The sequence below is a fragment of the Mauremys reevesii genome, linkage group 2 (genome assembly GCF_016161935.1).
Source record: "Mauremys reevesii isolate NIE-2019 linkage group 2, ASM1616193v1, whole genome shotgun sequence".
Taxonomy (NCBI): Eukaryota; Metazoa; Chordata; order Testudines; family Geoemydidae; genus Mauremys; species Mauremys reevesii.
Window position 1 is genome coordinate 272,532,514 of NC_052624.1, and position 9,449 is coordinate 272,541,962.

At 43.3% G+C, this 9,449-nt stretch overlaps 1 long non-coding RNA gene and 1 other non-coding gene across 2 annotated transcripts; one reads left to right on the forward strand and one right to left on the reverse strand.

Moving 5' to 3' along the window:
* The first annotated feature begins 895 nt into the window (after window positions 1–895).
* Window positions 896–5,034, forward strand: LOC120396673. Its single transcript, XR_005593293.1, has 4 exons — window positions 896–1,077; window positions 1,936–1,995; window positions 2,592–2,756; window positions 4,678–5,034. It is a non-coding gene; the product is annotated as an uncharacterized LOC120396673 (long non-coding RNA).
* On the reverse strand, window positions 1,401–1,516 carry LOC120399705. The gene has a single exon (XR_005595309.1). It is a non-coding gene; the product is annotated as a U5 spliceosomal RNA (small nuclear RNA).
* Window positions 5,035–9,449: the final 4,415 nt, after the last annotated feature.

Below are 9,449 nucleotides of genomic sequence, written 5' to 3' on the forward strand. Positions count from 1 at the left end.
ATTAAATTCACACACAGTTGAACAAAGAAACTCATGCAACTGACTGTTCTCACTCTATATTGCAGTGGTCCATAGCAACGTCCTCTCCAGGCCATGGATTAAATATGCAGAGTAGAGCCTTGCTAGTTTCTCACTCTGCTCATTGGCAAACCTGATCATGTTCATCCCCCCAAAAAGGCAGCACCAACAGAGATTAAACAGCAAAGTGCTGCAGCGCAGGCTTATCATAATTAAAAACAAACAAACTTAACTTGCTTTCCTTAGCAAAAAAATATAGCACAGTACATTTACCTCCAGCTCTAGAGTTTGCTTCAGATCTTAATATAACAAAGCATTTAAACAAAGGTTAAAATGGACAATAAACTTCATGATCAGTTTGTGTTGTAACTGTCACCTTCCTGTACCCTTTCTTTTTCCATCCCTTGCTGTGGAATACACACCAGGGTCCAGGCAGTGCAACCTAGTGGTGAGAACAGGCATCTGTCCTTGGGGTCAGGGTGGAATCAGAGCACAGAACTGGAGGCATAAGTCAAGGGACAGGCCAATGGTCAGAAGCAGGAGTTCTGAGGAAAGTGGGGACTAGGGTTGAATCAAGGGCCTGTACAGAAAGCAGGTCTGGTGCAGCTGCAGGTATGGAACACCCTGTGCTGCTCTGGCTACAAGGCTTAAATAGCCATCCGTTGGCTCTTCTGTCCAGCCAGGGAGCACAGGCACTTAGCGAGGGTTTATTGGGCCCAGCTGAGCTCATTGGGTCACCAGGCAACTGCATACTGAGCTAGCAGAGTTCCTGACACTGTCTTAGCTAATTGCTCCGATGATTCCAAATGCATTTCAATGCTTTTTATTACGTCATGCCCCTAGAATGCTCAACTATTCCTTCTATGGCCAGATCTATAGTCCACTGGCACCAGCAGAAACACTCACATTGACTTCAATGCGCTTTGGATCAGGTTCTCAAGACCCTCTTGAAAACTCATCTTTCCCAGGATGCTCCCAACAAAGCAATTGAGCATTTTCATTATCTTGTATCGTTACCTTCTAGACATTGAAAACCCGATATACCTGATCCATCATGAAGTGCGTACATAGATAAACTGTAGTAGCTGCATTAATAGTATCTCTCATCTTTCCATGCCATGTCTCTTCTTTGCTCCTTGCCACCCCACTACTCATTTTGTTAAATTTGGAGTGCACTCTTTTGGGCCAGGGTCTTTTATTTCTTCATGTGCTCTGAAGCACCTAGCGCACTGCTGCCTGCTATAGAATAATAAGTGGTGCTACAAACCGTGAAGTGCATCTGGGGCCTCTGGAGGAGCTCCCATTGAAGTCAGTGTCGGGTGTTACTCTTGGCTGGTTTGAGCAGGCAGGGAACTGCCACTTGTGAGGAAGTCAGGCTGGAGGGCTGCAAGAGAGTGGAGCTGTTCAAAAAATGGAGGAGAAACTCATAAATGTTTCTCTCCATGGAAATGTTTAATAAAAGGCGAAATATTGATGTGATCTGAAGAGAAGGAAGGCAGGTATGTTAGCCCTAGAATGATAAAGGCCATTTTTCCTATAAGCTGAGAAGGGGTTATCTCAGATCAATTAGGGACATCTGAGTCCAATTAAGAGCTGCCTGAGATCTTTAAAAACCCCTCCTTGAGTCGGGGAGGGAAGTAATGTTCTGGGTAGCAGGGAGACAGGCTTTTCCAGGATGAGAAGCTGGTCTCCATGCTACAGGGGGAAACAACAAAAGCTGAGGCCCTGTTTAGTGGAAGGTACTGATGCCCTGGGGCTAGTAACAGGACAACATCCACCCATCTCTCCAGCAAGGGGTAGGGGAAGTATCTCCTTTTGATTTGAGTTTATAAATGTGTTTCTTTTTGTCTGGTGGAGGATGGGGGGTGCCCAGTTCTCAAGGCAGAACAGTTTGTTATGCTGCCTTCTCCTCCCCAGGATTCCATGCCTCCACTCCCAGCAGGGTGCACCTCCCAGTTTGAGAACCTCTGCTCTAAGGTACTTGTGGTTGGGTGGTGGTGTTGGGTGTTTTTTGTTTTTTTTGCCTGTTGATATATCTCTAAAATAGAAACAAATTTTTTAAAGGTTGAAAATAGAAAGCATAAATATTATTTAATTGTAAACAAAAAGGAAGATTATAGCCATAGGCCTGGTCTACACTGGGGGGGGGGTCGATCTAAGGTATGCAACTTCAGCTACGTGAATAGCGTAGCTGAAGTCGAAGTACCTTAGCTCGAATTACTTACCTGTCCTCACGGTGCGGGATCGACGTCCGCGGCTCCCCCGTTGACTCCGCTACCGCCACTCGCTCCGGTGGAGTTCCGGAGTTGATGGGAGCGCGTTAGGGGTTCGATATATCGCGTCTAGATGAGACGCGATATATCGAACTCCGAGAAATTGATTGCTACCCGCCGATCCGGTGGGTAGTGAAGACGTACCCATAGAGTTCAAAATTCTGAACTTTCACTATGATCTTTATGTTAAAGATGAAGATATATTAAACTGAGGATTTGCATGAATTGAAACAAGCTTGTCAGCTCTTTCACATGGTAGCTTGTTTCTTGACTGGGTGTATATTTCCAAACACTGTCCAGTTTCTTTCACATGCTGCCGAAAATGGAGGAATCTGAAGCAGAGGAGAAGCAAAAGGAGTCTGAGATTGTGTTGTACAAAGGCATTACCACCATATTGTAGCAGCAATATGCTTAGCAGATTCTCAGTTTGCACTGCTGGAAGAGGTTCCTTATTCTGCAACTTTTGTAAGTACTTTGCAACATGTAGTCCTAAGAGTGTTGCTTGTTTGATAATCCAGTCAAATGCTGTAACAATGCTATCATCACTAACATTGCTATCTTTGAACCTTGGACCTAAGAGGTTTGCAACAGCGTGTATTGGTTTGCAGCAAAATTCTTCCCATCTACGAATAAAGTCCTTCACTTTTACGTCATCCCGACTCAAGTGGAGATGCACTAAGATTCTCAAAAACAATTGACTCTGCTCAATTTATGGCCAAGATAATGTCTGATGGCAAATGCTATCTGATATAGATAGCGAGTTGCTTCTGCAAATCACTGTAGAATCTTCAGAGTTTTGCAGGTGAACCCAAAAGATATCCTCAAAGTAGAGTGTGCCTTACACTTTTAACTACTTTAGATCTTCAATTATCACGGTTTCTTGAAAAGCTGCTTCATTTTTAATAAACTTTCAAATGACATCACTACACTTCCCCATCTTGTTTTGCTAGAAAGTTTCAGGGTTTCCATTTTAGTCTTACCATACTTTTCTTCCCACTGCTTCTTAGGCTTTGGCTACACTTGTACTTCAAAGCGCTGCCGCGGCAGCGCTTTGAAGCGCTAAGTGTAGTCAAAGCGCCAGCGCTGGGAGAGAGCTCTCCCAGCGCTGTCCGTACTCCACCTCCCTGTGGGGAATAACGTACAGCGCTGGGGCTTTGACCACACTGGCGCTTTGCAGCGCCACAATTTGCAGCGCTGGAGAGGGTGTATTTTCACACCCTGCTGCAGCGCTGCAAATTTGCAAGTGTAGCCAAGGCCTTAAAGACTGCAGATACAATATGAGTAGTTTTCACATGTTTTACAACTCCTTTTGCTCTTTTATAGATCTTTTCCAGTGTGCCCAACTTCATGAAATCTGAAATTTGAAGCACTTAGGCCATGGGAAGTGCATCCTATTGCAATAATATGTCCATTATGATTTCTTGTGCTGCTTTCCTTTACTGGCATTGTCAGTCTACAAAGCAAATACTTTCCCACTTCTAGCCTTTTCTAGTACTCATTTCACTACTAATATACTCTGCTATATGGATTTCTCTCCATCTGTTAATGCTCTTGTGTGTTTGATTCCACCTCAACCAGTTTTTAACATCTTTTTAATAACTTATCCCTGTACATTTGTCCACCCATCTTTAAATACTTCCAGAGAAAATGCTTTGGGGTTTTTTTTTGTTTGTTTGTTTTTGCAGAGTTTGCATTACACCAGGGATAGGCAACCTCTGGCACGCGTGCCGTGCACGGCACGCTAGCTGATTTTCAGTGGCACTCACGCTGCCGGCATCCTGGCCACTGGTCCAGAGTGCTCTGCATTTTAATTTAATTTTAAATGAAGCTTCTAAACATTTTTAAAACCATATTTACTTTACATACAATAGTTTAGTTATATATTATAGACTTATAGAAAGAGACCTTCTTAAAACATTAAAATGTATTACTGGCACGTGAAACCTTAAATTAGAGTGAATAAATGAAGGCTTGGCACACCACTTCTGAAAGGTTGCTGACCCCTGCATTTCACGTTCATATTCTGACTGCAGAAGAGGTTTGTTCAGAGAATGTCTTCAGTGACTGGGAGCTGTAATAATATGCCCCAGGGAGTTACATAGATATATATGGTATCTAGGGCCTGCAGCATATATGAATTGTAATTGCCTAAAGCCATAAGTTTTGAAATAAAATATCTTCATTTGACACTTATTAGTTATTAGAAAACATCTTTAAGGACTGAAGTGCAGCAGTAATAAAATCATTTTGAACATTTTTCTCAATTTTTTTCATTGTTCATTCTGAGAGAAAATATTCCACATAAATGTTTCTTTTAAATTTTGCCCCAAATTCCCAATTTTTCAGTACTGGGGCCTCAGGAAAAAACACTTTTTTCCCCTTACAGTGTTCAGGTTTTTCCTGGACCCTCACATTTGTAGCCTGAGATAGGGCACTCAAGAAGACACTGGAAGAAAGAAACACTAAAAGCCTGCCTTATCTTTACACCTGGTATGCCTGGATTTTGCTCAGGCTGTTATGACATCGGTGTTTCACCAGTCGGTCAATAAACTTTGTTGGTTTTACGTTTTTATTTTGTTTTGAATGTGACCCTCCATGCGTACATTAGCAAATGGCTAACAACCAGGATGCTTACACTTCACACAAACAGAAAGAAGATTATTATTTTAGATGAGGATGCACAGTGGCTGCCAGATTTGATTGATGTGCACCCGTTCTCCAAACACAATGATGGTTTTAGGTACATCTCGATAGATGCTCTGTCTAGATATGGCTGGATCTTAATCACCACTGCAGCAGTTTCTAAATCCACATATTCAGGATTTCTGTCTCTCTTTGTTCAGGGTTATCATTAGGCTTTTTTTTGAGACTGAGTCACCCCTTCCAGCGTCCCCACTGGACCCTGGGTCATAAGGGTCAAACCGCGTATCACTAGATTGTATTGAAAACTGTGTTAAAATAATAAATATCGCTTCAAGTTGCAAGGGGGTTCCTGGTCCTGCTTGCAGGCTATGGGGCTTTGTAGGGAAGCATGGGATCTGGCTCTTCATCCATCAGTCTGGAAAAAAGCCAGTCTGGAAAAAAGGTGGGTTGAGCTGTGCCTCTCTGCCTTAGGTAGCAGTCTGTCATCTGTTTCTGTACCTGGTTGTTATATGTTACATTTATGGAGTCTAAGAAATAAAGTCGTGTTTGTTGCACCCTTTTAGGATGAGTATTTATTTTTCTGACTCTCTGTATATATGCCGTGGACATATCACAGACCGTTACATCCTGAATGTTGGCGAACTCTTTGGGCCAAAGGGGCAACATGATATGTTACTGTCAGCTGCATGAGATCTCCAGCATGTGTCTGTGACTGAAATCTCCCAGGATAAGGCAAATTTTCTTTCCATGCATTACAGACCGGTGCTGAAGGAGCAACTCCTCCTGTTCTCTAGTTTGATACTGTAATGGACCCCCTCCAGTATCCCTTCCTGGGCTTTCCCAGTTAGTATGTCGATCCATATGCATATAAGAGCCTGTGCTTCTGAATTACCCAAACTCTGAAACAGGGTCTTGGTGTCTCTAATGTAGAATGCTGCCCCACCCCCATCTTTTACCCACTCTGTCCTGCCTAAACCGGTTATAACCGGAGATTTTTAATATTCCAGTCATGTAAATCAACCCACTAGGCTTTGTCGGAGGCTTTCCAGTCCCATCTCCCTGCTCATTAGGCAGGAAGGTCACGGGGTGTGTGTATGTGTGAATGAATGTGGTCCTCAGGTCACTTATCTAACTGTCAGCCTGCTCATAAATGAGCTTAGAAGGATTAGATTTTTATTGGTAAATGTTGGTAAACATCAGTTTCACTACATACATATGCCGACTAAAAGATATTTCCATGAATAATTGAAATTTACAGATAAGCTCTCAGACAAAGTAAGAAAAATGCTGCTTACGTTTGATTTAAGGATGTTTACTTGGTATATTTTGACATGTGATGTTGACAATTTGTGTTTTAACTGTTTGACTCTTAACTTCTACTGTCATTAAATAACACTTGTCTGACCTTCCCCCAGTGTCTGACCCCACCCCAGAAATTCCTGTAACTGTGAAAATTTAAATGCTTAAAAATAAGCTTTGATATTATCTGTCAAAATGGTTAAAAAGTAAACATCAAATATTGCCAACCCTGCTCACAGACTAAGGCACAAAGATATATAGAAAAGCCCTGCCTGGTCTATGAAATACTATCCTGCATGTTAGGGAATTAGTATGTGGTGGAACTGGGCTGCGACTCACTGTCTCTAAGCCTCAAATTACTTCAAAGAGGATCCAGTGCCTCTCACAGTGGGAGTTTGGATTAAATGCAAGTGGGGCCCTCTCATTTTAGCAGCTGTCTTCCTAAACTGGAAATAGTTCAAAAGTAAGATTCTCCTTGGGAACATCATGATGCCAAGATTTGTTAGATCCTGGGTTATCTTAGGGTGGAGAAGGTTAGTAAAACTCAGCAGCTGCGTTTGAAGTTCACAGCAGAATGTGTTACTCCTTGCATGCATTTCTCGTACTAGTGAGTCAACGAGCTGAGTTTATTCAGACCTAATCTTCCTCACTCCTTCCTTTCCTTCTTTCAGACTAGTTTTATAGAGCATTGAGCAGAATAAGTTTATATAGAAGAGGAAACCAATCCAAAGCTGAAAGGAATTTTATCTTGTTTTGAGATTTGTAAATAAAAACCCGAGCCCTGATGAACATAGTTATTCTGACAAAACTCCCATTGTAGATAGACAGAAGATTGCTACTGTCCCTGTAGCTGAAGTTGTTCTTATGCTGACCTCCTATGACCTGTCGGTGTATGACTAGGGGCCCCTACCTGGCACAGATATGTTGATGTAATTTTTAAGTATAGTCTAGCAGTTCCCACACTTTTTGCTAGCAGGATCCCGTTTTAGTGAATTATTTCCTTGTGGGACCCCAGACAGCATGGAGGATGCCATTTTGAAGAACAAAGTGGCATTCTTTGCAGAGCTTGACCTCATACATATGGTGCATATGTAATGCCGACAGACCCTGGTCGGCGGGATCAAACTGGGGACCTCTGAAGCTCAGCGCATGAGTCTCTACAGCATGAGGTAAAAGCCAACTACCTGTTAGCTAAGGCTGTAGAGCAGACTCATTAATTTCTCTCTAAGTGGTCTTGGTGCCACTAGATGGGACAGAGCACCACACCCAGGTGGCGTGTGGGTTACACATACAAGGTCATGCTGTGCAGAGGATGCCACTTTGTAGCACAAAAGGGCGTCCTCCATGCATTGTGACCTCGCACACACTGTATATGTGAGGTCATGCTTTGCAGAGCAAAATGGCCTCCTCCACAAATTAGAGTTGCCATGACCCCATTGGCTCATGGCACAACCCCTTTTGGGTAGCAACCCACAGTTCAGAAACTGCTGATGTAGACTAACCCTAAGTCATTTGCCTACAATCATACAGGAAATTTCTGGCAGAGAGAGAATTGATCTTGGGTCTCAAGTCCCAGGATAGTGTCCTAAACACTGGACCATGCTTCCTTTTTGATGGGGCTCTCATCTTGATTGGGGTCTCTGGGTGCTAATGCAATATAAATAATAATCAGACAGAATTTTCATTAGATGGTCTTTAAAAAGATGGTTATGTGACTTGCCCAGGGCCACACTGCAAGTCAGGTGATAGAACCCAGAGCTACTGGTTTCCAGTCATGTGCTCTGCTCACTAAATGTCTCTGCCTGCTTCACACACTTACTGGAAAACTCCCAAAAGCCGATTAGTGTGAGATTTCCAGCTCAATTTCTAGACCCTGGAGGCTCAGAAAAGCATCCAAGCCCTGGAATACTTATCCAAACCAAACAGATCTTGCAAATGTCTTCACATTCACTCAACATTATTTTCATTCGCTGGATGGCTCTCAATGGCATGAAAGTAACACAAGAGCTTTAAGTCGCACAGGGTATCTATCATTATGGATGGACAGCAAGTGTGCTTTGTACAGCTGTAGGCCTTTTTATCCAAAAAAATCACAAAGCATTTGCAATAACTGGTTAAGCCTTGTAACACCCCAACAAGCTAGGCAAAGCATATGTAGAGATTGTTCCGCCCATCACATTAGGAATCCACTGCAGCTCCTGTTTAATAGCACATGGCAACGCTAGAGTATATCAAATGCCCCCAAACTTCGTTCCCGGTGCATTAAGGTTGCCTGGTGATGCCTTGTGCACTTCCAGAATGACAAGTTCAGCTACAGGGTACGTCCAGACTACCTGCCGTATCGGCGGGTAGCGATCGATTTATCAGGGATATATATCGCTCCCCGAACGCGCTCCCTGTCGACTCTGGAACTCCACCGGAGCGAGCGGCGGTAGCAGAGTCGGCAGGGGAGCCACGGACGTCCATCCCACGCGGTGAGGACAGGAGGTAAGTCGGAATAAAATACTTCAATTTCAGCTACGGTATTCCCGTAGCTGAAGTTGCGTATCTTACATCGACACCCACCCCGCACTGTAGACCAGGCCACAGTCACACCTCTGAAAACCAGGAACTGCAGAGTTAAGGTACATGCCACCTCTGCTGGTGACCAACTGAAACTGCAAGAGATATTTAGGAAGGCTAAATGTAATCACTCGATCTGGAAATTGCCAGGACATAGAGGTTATCCAGTCTTTACTAAAAGATGCTATGGGGTCTTTAATGACCATAGTGTCCAGGACTTGAGTTTGAACTCTTGTCTGAAAATTCCAATTCCCCCATGCAGTGGTATTACTTCAGAAGTGACTTGGAGAGAAAGATACCTTCTAAAACATTAGCACTAACTCAGAAAGTACCTAGAGGTCCCTTGACTATCTCCTTCCCACTACTGACTCAGCCCACTTTGTGAAATGTGATAAGATCATACCACAATGTAATATACTTGCCTGCCATGATTTCTGATAGTGGGAGGTAGCATGTCCTAATGGACAGAACACTGAGCTGGGATTCTGGGATTCTTTTCTCAGCTCTGCTGCTGTTTTCCTGGGTGGCCCTTGGCAAATCACATCAAATCATGCTGTGCCTCAGTTTTCCCATCTGTAAAATAGGCATAATGATACTTGCTCCCCTTTTGTGATACTGTTGTGAGATCTGTGGATGGAAGACTGAAATAAGAGA